Source organism: Moschus berezovskii, chromosome 13 (assembly GCF_049115385.1).
Source record: "Moschus berezovskii isolate FMDL1 chromosome 13, NW_MosBer_1.0, whole genome shotgun sequence".
Taxonomy (NCBI): Eukaryota; Metazoa; Chordata; class Mammalia; order Artiodactyla; family Moschidae; genus Moschus; species Moschus berezovskii.
This window is the reverse complement of record NC_142472.1, coordinates 69,001,218-69,014,741: the sequence shown is the minus strand read 5'-3', so window position 1 is coordinate 69,014,741 and position 13,524 is coordinate 69,001,218.

Below are 13,524 nucleotides of genomic sequence, written 5' to 3'. Positions count from 1 at the left end.
TGATAATATATAACCTTGACATACTCCTTTTTCTATTTGGAACCAGTCTGTTGTTCCATGTCTAGTTCTAACTGTTGCTTTCTGAGCTGCATACAGGTTTCTCAAGAGGCAGGTCAGGTGGTCTGGTATTCCCATCTCTTTCAGAATGTTCCACAGTTTATTGTGATCCACACAGTCAAAGGCTTTGACATAGTCAATAAAGCAGAAGTAGATGTTTTTCTGGAACTCTCTTGCTTTTTTAATGATCCATTGGATGTTGACAATTTGATCTCTGGTTTCTCTGCCTTTTCTAAATCCAGCTTGAACATCTGAAAGTTCACGGTTCACATACTGTCAAAGTCTGGCTTGGAGAATTTTGAGCATGACTTTACTAGCATGTGAGATGAGTGCAATTGTCCAGGTGGTTCATTACTTTTAAATTCTAGCTTTGTAGAGGATGGGCTTCCCAGGATGACTCAGTGGTTAAGAATCTGACTGCCAATGCAGGAGATGGAGTCTCGGGTTCAATCCTTGGGTTGGGAAGATTCCTTGGAGAAGGAAATGTTACCCACTCCAGTATTCTTGCCTGGGAAATCCTGGAGGTAGAGGAGACTAGTGGACTATAGTTCATGGGGTCACAAAAGAGCCTAGACACAACTTAGTGACTAAAAAAAGAGGACAAAGCAGAGACAGATTTGAAGATGCTGTACTTGAAAATTTGACTGATGAAGCCACAGGCCAAGGAATGTCAAGAACCAGCAAAAGCAAGAAGAGTCAATGGATGGATTCTCCCTTTGGAGGACATGTGGCTCCATCAACACCTTGATTTCAGTCTGGTGAGAAGAGTTCAGGACTTCTGACCTCCAGATCTGTGAGGGAATAAATTTCTATTGTTTGAAGCCATCACTTCTGAGATAATTTGTTAGAGCTGCCACAAGTAGTGAATATGCTTCCCATTCAATAAAACTTTTTCAGTTATAGGGAGATTTAAGAATCATACATCTGCGGGCTCCTGAAACCCTTTTTTTCTTCCAGTTCTGACCTAACGGCACCACGCAAGTCAATCACACTGTAGACTGTGTGCAAGTAGCCACTTTATAGCACCCTTCTACACATGTTATCAGCCAGCTTGAGTCGTTTTTCAAGGCAGCTCAATAGCATGTAGATCAGCACTGCCTCCACCCACTGCCCCCAGCAGTTCTGTGCAGGTTGATCTCCAAGGATCTGTCACCTTTCCAATTCTCCCATCTCTCAGGAGACTCTAGCCTTTAGGACAGTGTTTGTAATGACAGCAGGATTCCTGGATTTAGAAGTAAGAACTACCTTTGGTATCGAATATGAAAACAAATGATTGTGTGGAACTGACACACTGGTAAAGTAGGTTCCTTCAAGTCTAGAAAAAATTCTGCCAGTTTCCTAAATACAGTTGGCTATAATTATCTGGCTGAGAAGAATATGGAAACATTCTAGCTTCCATAAGACCAGAGTTGAGCAAAATGTCCTGCCTTATAAAATGCCAGTTGAATGAAACCTAAAAATGGAATGCAGCCATACAGGTACAGTGAGTCATTTCTCTGCTCACAGAAATTCCCACTTGACAGAGTGTTTTTGTGTTTAGGTTCCTTTAGAACCAGCCTGGGGGCCCGTGGGCACTGGAGATAGATACAAGGTCTTCACTCTTTTTCAGCCACTTTATGTTTTGGGTTTTTGTGTTTTATTTTAAGGTTTCTTTGTTTTATTTTTTTGTTTTAAAACCAGGAAAGCAGCTTGCATTTCCAAGGTCATCAGCTCCCTCTCAAATCTCTTCTTTTCACGACCATATTGTTTTGTTTTTCTTGACCCTAGGGAAAAATTCAACCACAGATGTAATGTTTATCCTTCAAAATAGCAGCTGAAAAAAGCACAGGATGTGTGAGACTAAAAACACTCTTTTCGCTTCCTTTTCTGTGTGTGTGTGTTATATCTTCCTCAGGTTTCTTCCAAAGGGAGCCTGCTCTCAGTAAGAGTTTTCAGTTTGGCTGGGAGGGAGAAGCTCCCCAGATGAGAGCCGCATCACCTTGGGAACAGAACTTTGTGTGCTCTGTGCCTTTGGGTCTGGGGTTAACTTCAGTTTAGCAATGATTCTTCTCCTACCTTGTCTTCTTCGTTAAGTCATGACTTCAAGCATGTTAGTCCCGCCTCCCTCCTGAGTTGTTTGAAAATACTGTTTAGATCATGGATACTAGAGATTTCAAAAGATTGGCTTTTCTTGGGAACTCTATAAGAAAGTCTTCTTGGAAACCTGATGGAAGCATCAACTCAGCCATTTACTTTCCTTTTGGATGCATTCCATTTGACAACAAGATATTTTAGTTTAAATTCTTGCCTCACAGAACCGCTTGTTCTTAATGATATGTGTCCTTTCTTCCACTTCTCATACACCTCACCCTCTTTGCTCAAGTCTTCCTTTATCTCTGTTCTGCAACCAACATGCTATTAACAAGGAATCTACTTGTTTTTTAACAAGGAACCTTTCTCACCCTCATTATTTCAATTATGCCTTTTTATAAAGTGTCTACAGGTACTGTGGCAAATGGTTTCTTAAAAAATTGAACTGAATTGCTTTGGTTAAATGCCATTAAGATTCCTCATCTGCAGCATACACGTGTTTGTGTCTGTTACAAGCACTCTCGTTTTCATTCAATTAACTCTGGTGTCTTAGAATGATGGCCATGCTATTTCTTGGGATTGTCTATAATGCAATATACTTTATTATGCCTCCAAAGTATCATTTTTCTTTTTGCAAAAATGTAACTAGTTCACTTTCAGAAAGAAATGAATTTTTTGAAAACTGAATAACCCAAAGGAAAGAAAAACTCGGTATGGTGTATCTAGAGCAGCAAGTTCCATAGGTGGTGGTTTGACCCACAGCACTGAGAGGCATTGAAAGAGTTAAGAACAAAAGGCCCTCGGACTCCCCTGGAGACCCAGTTAAGACTTTGCCTTCCAGCGTAGAGGGTGCAGGTTCAGGGAGCCAAGATCCCAAATGCCTCATGGCCAGAAAAACCAAAATAGAAAACAGATTCAATAGTGTAACAAATTCAACGAAGGCTTTAAAAATGGCCCACATAAAAAAAAAAATCTTAAAAAAAAGAACAAATGGTCCTCTTCTGAATAGTGCAAGTCACAGTGAATTATTGCCCCCATGTCTCCCCTCTCCTTTTAGTAACTTAAAGGATGATCATTGAGACTAGGCTACTTTAAATACGTGCCTAAGTGTATGGACATTTCTGAAACCACAAGGAAATTTTTTTTTTCTATGACTGGAAGTTTATTTGCAGTTCTGCATGATTTTGTTCTTTCAGGGAATGTCTTACAGTGTTTATTCCTTCAACTTTTCTACATCTAAAAAAAAAAAAAATGGCCCAGAGTGAGCACTTTGAAAGAGGAAGAAGATACTATTCTTTATTCCTTTGCTGTTGGCTCTGATGAAACCAAAGGTGGGTCACTTCCTCGGTCTTTCTTTTAGCATCTTATCTGATTTTCTTTTATAATATTTTTTTCCCTTCTGTGTGGTCTCTTAAAGTAAATGGCAGCTAAATGAGCAGTTTCTGGCTTAGGTTAGGTCATTTCTCAAGATGGATTTTTTTAGGCCTATTATGTAGTATAATCAACCAGCTCCAAGAACATCCTAAGGAGAAACGTGTGTGTTTAGTATACTCAACATGCCTGAATTTCCCTTGGCCTTCAAAATGTATATTCCAGCTCTGCTCTTATTTTATCTGCCTGAAACATCTTTTAAAGGAAATTATAAACATAAAAAAGAAGTTTCTAAATAAATACTTGGGTCATTCTCTAGAGTTTTCATAAATCAAACTTCCCCCCACTTTTCTTAAATTTAGCCAGAGGAAAACTAAATGAAAGATTATACAGAAATGATCTCTTTAGATGCTTTCTGACTCAAAGTACAATTTTTCTCTTGGGTATATGCCTTCCCTCTTATGCAACGATTCAAAGCAGAAGGAAGTTGATGATACCACATTCAAAGTAAAAATCCAAGTAGCTTTCTCCTGCTCTGGTGGACTTATTTGCATTTCTCATGTTCTTTTGCAGTTGGTTAAAATTATTTGGGACCCATATTCCCTAAGTGGGGAATAAAATAATTCCTTTTGTATCCAAGTGTTTTTTAAGGTGCAATCTGTGATGGGGAGGCTCTTAAACATACTTCCTAAGACCTTTTTTTGTCCCTGGCGTGGGTCACACAGCACAGTTCATTGTCATACATCTTATCTTGAGCTCCTTTGGTTGTAGTCTGCTAATTTGTTTTACAGATATCACCCCCTAAAGATATATATTTTTAATAGTCTCCACTTGGGCATGGAACAACCTCAAAGTATTTTTAGAGAGTACTGGGGCAGAACTGAAGAGAAGAAAACTCATTCACCATCCCAAAGATCTTGCAATTATTACCAAGTTTAAGAAACAGAGCTCTTAATATATGCCCCACCTCTGTTTGCCCTTGCGTGTAGTAGCAAGGAGTCAGAACTGGGCAACACAGATTAACTGTGCCAGTGGGTGCTAAGGGTTTGTCAGTAACTCACTGTAAGGTCTTTCCCAGGTCTTTGTGTCTACTAAGGGTTAGAAATACAGGGAAAGTTTAAGTGTCTTGGTGACACATGTCTTGACTGTCACGGTGATCTAAGAAATGATCTCTGAGTAAATAGGAAATAGCCTCCTCATTGGGCTTCCCGGGTGGCTCAGCGGTAGTAGATTCTTTTATTGCTGGGAAAAGGTGCAAGAAATGCGGGTTCAATCCATGGTCAGGAAGGTCCTCTGGAGAATGGCATGGGAACCCACTCCAGTATTCTTGCCTGGAGAATCCCATGGACAGAGGAGCACGGCAGGCTACAGTCCATAGGATTGCACAGAGTCGGACACGACTGAAACGACTTAGCAGGAACACACACACAGCCTCCTTATCAGTATCTATGGCTGGGTTTGGGTTGTACTACCACCTAGAAGCCATGAAGATTCAATGTGAAATAAAGCCCTTACTGTTACTAGCCCATTAATTATGCTGCTTTATGAATGTTTTCCTTGCTTAATAACCATTGCTGAATGCAATGTATCTTGAGGTCCCGAGTTGAAAATGTCATTTTAGTGGTCATAGCTCAGTTGACCACAGTTGTTCAGGAGACCAAACGAATTCAAGTTTTTTGTTGATTTTTGAATTTTTTTTTAATGATCGGAAGGAAAGTTATTTTGTATTGTGTTTGAAGAAGCATGTCCTTCCGATTTAGATTGTATTGCAGTCTGTTCTTGGACAAGGCAGTAGAAGAACTACCAGAAGACTTCTTGAAGGCTTTTCCAGGACTTTGATTGTATTAGGTAGAACACTGAACACAAGGCAAAATCCTCTGGCTATGTAGTTTGAGAACATGAGATTTCACATTTATGGTTTTCAAAAATTCGACTACTCCCAAACAGCCAAGTTGACTCTTAAATTCCCTGCCCAAACTTTATTTTTCTATTTTGACTTAGATTTAAAATTGTATGTATACTTTAGATATAATTAAAGAGTATATATTAAATACAAGATATAATATACAAAAATATTTAGAGATATGGTGTCTCAAACCATGATTAGACTATTTTAGCCATTCTCATAAAGCTTCTGGGCAAATTAAATTTACAAGTTATTTGGCAATTCAATTTATGAAAATATTTCCAGGAGAGAACATATGTTGCCATATGTTTCAATAATGAATGCACCTACACTTCAAATAATATTTTTGGAGTTAGGTTTAAGTGATATTCTTTCCTTTATGTCACTAAAGTGTCGGAATGGTAAATTATTCAGCAGAATGCATGTAGTGAGCACTGTTTTTTGTTTCAGCTGTAAAGAAAAAGTCAAAAAGATAGGAAGAAAAAAATATTTAGGAATCACATGGGGACTGTTAATCCTAGGGTAATGAATACATAAAAAAAAAAAAATCAGTGCTAGATGAAGTCTACCTTCAGGAGTTCATATGTGTCCTACTCTGATTGACCAAGCCAGTTAATAATTCCTGGGAAAACAAAATAGAAAATAAAATCCAACCTTTTTTCCTTCTTCTGTGCTTAGTCTAGTTTCACGTGCTCATAGAGGGCCACGTGCAGAGGGCTTGAACTTGGCACTTCAGACCAGAGTTCCTGGCTCAGAATGGCTCCCTCCACACCTCAGCTGGGAGGGCCATATGCTGATCTCACACACACACACACACACACACAGAGGAGGCCTCAGTTCAAAATGGCAGCGGTGGTCTGTGTGTAGACAGGCTGTTCTACACACAGGTGCACCTTCCTGGGAGAACCCTGCCCCCTCCCTGCTGAACAGGTCCCTATAAAGCAGCTTCGCCCACAGCCTGTGGATTTAGGTGCTCTGGAGCCCAAGCTCACACCTGGCTCTCCATTCTTTGATAAAAGAAATGTTTCCAAGACTTCCCTGGTGGCCTAGTGGCTAAGACTCCACCCTCCCAATGCAGGAGGCCTGGTTAGGGAACTAGATCCCATATGCTGTAACTAGAGATCCTGCATGCTGCAACTAAAACCTGGTGAAGCCAAATAATACTATATAGAAAAATGTTTTAAAAATTTCCTTTGCTTCTGAACTAAACTTTGTCTTGTTCTATTGGTTCAAGCAACATTGGGCATGAGAACCTTTGTTGGGGCTCAAAAGTGTCAATAACACTACAAATGGTGTCTAATTTTTTTTAAAAATAAGCAAAAAAAAATGGAACTATCTGGAAATTTCATCTAATGTCCAAGAAACTCATGAAAATAAATTTCTTAGTACTGATTTCATATTCATTCCTCTTTTGTTGTAACAAAATGGCAAGCTACCTGCTTTCTCTGTATTAATGAGAAAAAAGATTCTGATGAAGATGCAAGTTGGACAAACTCCTGCACTGAAGACGGCCCAGAATAGACTGAAGAGAGTTCACTGGGGACAGGAGATTGATTCGATGACAGAGGACCTTAAACAGTTGAGGCTACAACGCACACACACACTCTCACAAACACACACTGCCTGTGTGTGGGGGCTATGTACATATGCACTCACAACAGAGAAACATTAGCGCCTTCCCCCACGATCTGTGTTGCCAAAATAATAGTTATGACAACAGCAGCACCTCTGCACCATTTGCCTGAAAGTTCTTAGGCTTCCTGGATGAAGGAAGGCCTATGACGCTTGGTAAAATTTAACTAAAGTAGGGCAGAGTTTCTATAGTCTTCGGCCAGTCTTTGTATGCCTGACTTTTATAATAACTCATTTGGCCTAGAAACACACATACTCCGTCTATATCATACATTATTATTAGCTATGCTGGTTTATATGGTATCCTTTATTCTAACATAATTAAAAGCATTAAGGAACATGTTTATCCTCATTTTTTTTTTTTTAAGAAGGAAGTTGATTCAATGATCTGGAAAGCTGTTTTAATGGTTTTTGGTGTTTCCTTCTTTCTCATTTGCTCAGAATGCCAGATTATCTTTATAGAGAAACCTTTTTTTTTTTTCCCAAACAGGTTATTTGCAGAAATGTTCAGCAATCCCCTCAGGAAAAATTCCACACCAGTCATTCTAACAGGACATGCAGATTTATAGCTCCATCCACCCTCTGCAGCTGTTGGCCCCCACACTGCTTCACCTGCAGCCTCTCTCAGAGGCTGCTCTTCGCCTGGGTCAGTCCTTTCTAGTGGTCTTGGTGTTTTTCACGCTGTTTCCTCCACTCGGGGGCTCTTCCCTTTCGTTTCTCTGCATCCAAATCCTTCCCGTTCCTCCAACTAAAATCTTGTCTCTGTGAAAACTTACCAGGCCCCTCCAGGTCATTCCAGCCTCCAACCTCTTACTCTGAACAGAAGGTTTATTTGTTGAGTATTGCTGATAAAATCTGAGGCAAGAAGAGGTTTAAGCCAGAGTAGGGTTCAGGTCTGAACGGATTCTGTCTGTTGGACTACCTTTGTGCCTTCTTGCCATATCTCTCAGTTCCTCTCTCATTTATTTTTTTAACTTGCTTTTCTTATGGTTTCTTCCCGCACCCTCTCCCCCTCACCCCCGCCCTCTCTTTTAAATGTGAAGACTCGTATTCTTAGCATGAATGGACTTGATAGCCAGGCTTTGGAGGAGGGAAACAGACAGATGGCAACTAGAAAACTAAGCACTCAGAGTGGAACATACCTACTCTTCTCACAAACTGAAATACTGTAAAAATGTCAATGCCACAGTCACTTGAATCAAAAGAGAACTGCATTTATAAACAAGACAATTCCCAAAGGGTTGGCATATTACAGGTTGACTTCCCTAGTGGCTCAGATGGTAAAGAATCTGCCTACAATGCAGGAGACCAAGGTTCGATCCCTGGGTCGGGAAGATCCCCTGGAGAAGGAAATGACAACCCACTCCAGTATTCTTTCATGGAGAATTCCTTGGGCAGAGGAGCCTGACAGGCTATAGTTCATGGGGTTACAAAGAGTCAGATATGACTGAGCGACTAACACTGGCATATTACAACACCCCTAAAAACTAATTTAATTCATCAGGGAAAATAGTGACATGGTATAAAATAAAATAATTGGAAAACACATATAGGATTGAGGACAGGAGGAGAAGGAGGCAACAGAGAATGAGATGGTTGGGTGGCATTGGACAGGAGTTTGAGCCAACTCTGGGAGATAGTGAAAGACAGGGAAGCCTGGCATGCTGCAGTCTGTGGGGTCACTGAGTCGGACACAACTTAGTGTGTCTGAACAACAAACAACAACAATTGAGGTGGGGAGGCAATAAAATATATAAACTTGGGAGGTAAGAAATTTAGAAACAATAAAGGCTATATGAAGAACTTCTGGGGGAAATAGCAATAACCTCAGATATGCAGATGACACCACCCTTATGGCAGAAAGCAAAGAGGAACTAAAGAGCCTCTTGATGAAGGTGAAAGAGGAGAGTGAAAAAGCTGGCTTAAAATTCAACATTCAAAAAAACTAAGATCATGACGTCCGGTTCCATCACTTCAAGGCAAATAGATGGGGAAACAATGGAAACAGTGACAGACTTTATTTTCTTGGGCACCAAATTCACTGCAGATGGTGACTGCAGCCATGACATTAAAAGATGATTGCTCCTTGGAAGAAAAGTTATGACCAACCTAGATAGCATATTAAAAAGCAGAGACATTACCGACAAAGGTCCGTTTAGTCAAAGCTATGGTTTTTCCAGTAGCTGTACAGATGTGAGAGTTGGACCATAAAGATGGCTGAGCACCAAAGAACTGATGCTTTTGAACTGTGGTGTTGGAAAAGACTCTTGAGAATCCCTTGGACTGCAAGGAGATCAAACCAGTTAATCCTAAAAGAAATCAACCCTGAATATTCATTGAAGGACTGATCCTGAAGCTGAAACTCCAATACTTTGGCCACCTGATGCAAAGAGCCAACTCATTAGAAAACACCCTGATGCTGGACAGATTGAAGGCAGGAGGAGAAGGGGGCCACAGTGAATGATATGGTTGGATGGCATCACTGACTCAATGGACATGACTTTGAGCAAGCTCCAGGAGAAGGTGAAGGACAAGAAAGGCTGGTGTGTTGCAGTCCGTGGGGTCACAAAGAGTTGGACATGACTGAGCAACAGAACAACAACAATTTTGAAATTAGGAAGGAGTGAGGAAAACAGTTCTTGCTTAAGTCTCAGTTCAGTTCAGTTCAGTCACTCAGCTGTGTCCGACTCTTTGCGACCCCATGAATCACACAGCACGCCAGGCCTCCTTGTCCATCACTAACCCCCGGAGTTCACCCAAACCCATGTCCATCGAGTTGATGATGCCATCCAGCCATCTCATTCTCTGTTGTCCCCGTCTCCTCCTGCCCCCAATCCCTCCCAGCATCAGTCTTTTCCAGTGAGGCAACTCGTCACATGAGATGGCCAAAGTATTGCAGTTTCAGCTTTAGCATCAGTCCTTCCAATGAACACCCAGGACTGATCTCCTTTAGGATGGACTGGTTGGATCTCCTTGCAGTCCAAGGGACTCTCAAGAGTCTTCTCCAACACCACAGTTCAAAAGCATCAATTCTTCGGTGCTCAGCTTTCTTCACAGTCAACTCTCACATCCATACATGACCACTGGAAAAACCATAGCCTTGATTAGACGGACCTTGGTTGGCAAAGTGATGTCTCTGCTTTTTAATATGCTATCTAGGTTGGTCGTAACTTTCCTTCCAAGGAGTAAGCATCTTTTAATTTCATGGTTGCAATCAGCATCTGCAGTGATTTTGGAGCCCCAAAAAATAGTCTGACACTGTTTCCACTGTTTCCCCATCTATTTCCCAGATGCCATGATCTTAGTTTTCTGAATGTTGAGCTTCAAGCCAACTTTTTCACTCTCCTCTTTCACTTTCATCAAGACGCTTTTTAGTTCCTCTTCATTTTCTGCCATAAGGGTGGTGTCATCTGCATATCTGAGGTTATTGATATTTCTCCCAGCAATCTTGATTCCAGCTTGTGCTTCTTCCAGCCCAGCGTTCCTCATGATGTACTCTGCATATAAGTTAAATAAGCAGGGTGAGAATATACAACCTTGACGTACTCCTTTCCCTATTTGGAACCAGTCCGTTGTTCCATGTCCAGTTCTTACTGTTGCTTCCTGACCTGCATACAGGTTTCTCAAGAGGCAGGTCAGGTGGTCTGGGATTCCCATCTCTTTCAGAATTTTCCACAGTTTGTTGTGATCCACACAGTCAAGGGCTTTGGCATAGTCAATGAAGCAGAAATAGATGTTTTTCTGGAACTCTCTTGCTTTTTCCATGATCCAGCGGATGTTGGCAATTTGATCTCTGGTTAAAACCAGCTTGAACATCTGGAAGTTCACAGTTCATGTATTGCTGAAGCCTGGCTTGGAGAATTTTGAGCATGACTTTACTAGCGTGTGAGATAAGTGCAATTGTGCGGTAGTTTGAGCATTCTTTGGCATTGCCTTTCTTAGGGATTGGAACGAAAACTGACCTTTTCCATTCCTGTGGCCACTGCTGAATTATCCATATTTGCTGGCATATTGAGTGCAGCACTTTCACAGCGTCATCTTTCAGGATTTGAAATAGCTCAACTGGAATTCCATCACCTCCACTAGCTTTGTTCGTAGTGATGCTTCCTAAGTCTAGAGAGAAGGAAGTAGATGCCTTCACCTTTTGCCTAGAAGAAACACCTTTAAAAAAAAATAAATAAAAACTAAGCAAAGCCACAGAGTGTTCAGCTATAGTCACATACTGAGTTAAGAGGAACATTGTCAAGAACACATTTTAAAGGACATTTCAGGGATGTTGTTTCACTACAGGTCCTATATCTGCAAAAATGTTTTCCTAATCAACCTGCTAAATCTGAAGGAGAATGCACAGAAGTTATGAAGATGTAAAAGAACCCTGGGGCAGTCAGGGACAGGGGGTGGGGCGGGGAGGGTGTTGGCCCGTGGAATCCCTTTCCAGCACATCACACAAATCTAAATGATCTAAGATCCTTGAATTTATTTTGCTGACTCTAGTTTGTCCTCCCATCACTCTCTCAAAATCAACATGAAAAGGGAAGACAGAGGTCCTCCAAGACTCTTTACATTCAGTAGTTAGTGGTAACTTATGACTATGTTTTCAACTCTCTTCTGTTGAGTCATTGACTCCTCCTCCCCCACTGTTTCCAGGGTCATTGGGCAACCCTTTATAAATCACGGGACTGGATTTGCTTTGTTTGGTCTTGTTCCAGTTTTTTCATTATCTCTTCTGTTGTGTACTACACAGTTTTGTGGACACACCAGATAAAGTGGAGAAACAAAACCAGATTATTCCCAGACTGCTTGCCAGCTGATTTTAAACTATTGCTTGCTGCTGGTACACAAAACAAGGCATAGTGTTTTATTCCTGAGATTTTAGACTAGAAATGGGAGGGGCTAGTTAATTTTTGGTTCCGTCAAACATCTTTGTTCTTTCTTTGCCTCAGTTTCTTAATTTAATAGTGCTGTTCATAATTTTGTTTTCTTCCCTAATTCTCTATAGTGCAAAATGCCTTGGGTATTTTTCCACCATTCTAGTATCTTTTAAAAGAGGAGCAGGAAGGATATATGTATAACCATTTATAATCATCTAGATCTTGCTTCCAGAATTTCTTGGTCTTCAATTGTAGAGTTTCAAGGAATCTCTGAAACTATGCCAGTTCACAGAGTCAACCCACAGAGTTGATCCCTGGACCAGGGAAACCCCGGGAGTTTAAATAAGTCACTGCAAGTCATATGGCTAGCTAGGGTCAGGATGTGCCAGGACTTGAACCTAACTCTTAGTATTTTCAGCTGAACACATAACTCATTTGTACTCGAATTTCAGAATGCTTAAGCAGACTCAAGGTCTGGGCTGGATTTCTACCTCAGTCCAGGATGACTCTTGGAACTATATGATCTGGAAGATTCTGAGATCTTGGTATGACTGAAGGGAATTATGGTCTGATTATGGGCTTCCCAGGTGGCCCTAGTGGTAAAGAGCCCACCTGCCAATGCAGGAGCGGTAAGAGACCACAATTTCCATCCTTGTATTGGGAAGATTCCCCTGGAGGAGGGCATGGCAACCCACTCCAGTATTCTTGCCTGAAGAATCTCATGGACAGAGGAGCCTGGTGGGCTACAGTCCATAGCGTTGCAAAGAGATAGGTCTGAAGGGACTTGCACTCGGGCATGGTCTGATTCTGTGGAGAGTCTAAGAGACATAACCCTCTCTTTGAAAAGAACCAAATTCCCCAGAACCTCACACTCAACCCACTTTCTTCACGGTTGACTCAGAGCTGAGCTGACATAGCTGAAACATTCCAGAGTACGCCCACAACTCTAGTTTAATGTGAACAGAGTGGAGTGGAACAGGATTCAAGATCAACCATTCGTCCAAAGGGTCATCTGTTGATCGTCATTAACTCCGTATCACTGCAGGCCTGTATCCTCTCTCGGATTAGTTGTAAGTGAAATCTCTTCGAAACAAAATTTTGCTTTATCCATAATTTTTTCTTTAATTTTGCAGAAAGCCGCTAAAGACTCATCAGCGAATATGAATCACAAATCAGCCCCGTGTGCATGTGGGTTCTGTCCAAGTCTACACAAGAGGGGAACATTTTGTTTTAGAAATGTGAGATGTATAAAATACAAATCTGCCAAGAACCTTCCTCCGAATTGCTCTGGGACTAGGCAGGGCAGCCTGGGACCTTGCGAGGGCGGCGCGGGGGGAGAAAACCAGGCAAGTGTGAGTCAGGTAACGCCCTTGGGTGGGGTCCGGGAAAGATAAAGAAGTGAGATCACGAGGATAGAGAGCACTGAACAATTGTGTTCCACTGAGTCGGATCCATAACAAAGTTAGACAGTTGGAGGTATGGAGGCCCCTAGAGTCCACAGCCTTTAGGTTCTCGGTAGGGGCAGCAGGCAGGGAAGGGTCGACCTGGCTCTGCCAGAGGTTAACGCACGGTCCGGGCGGACCCAGGAAAGTTCACCTGATTTTGCTAAAAAGCTGC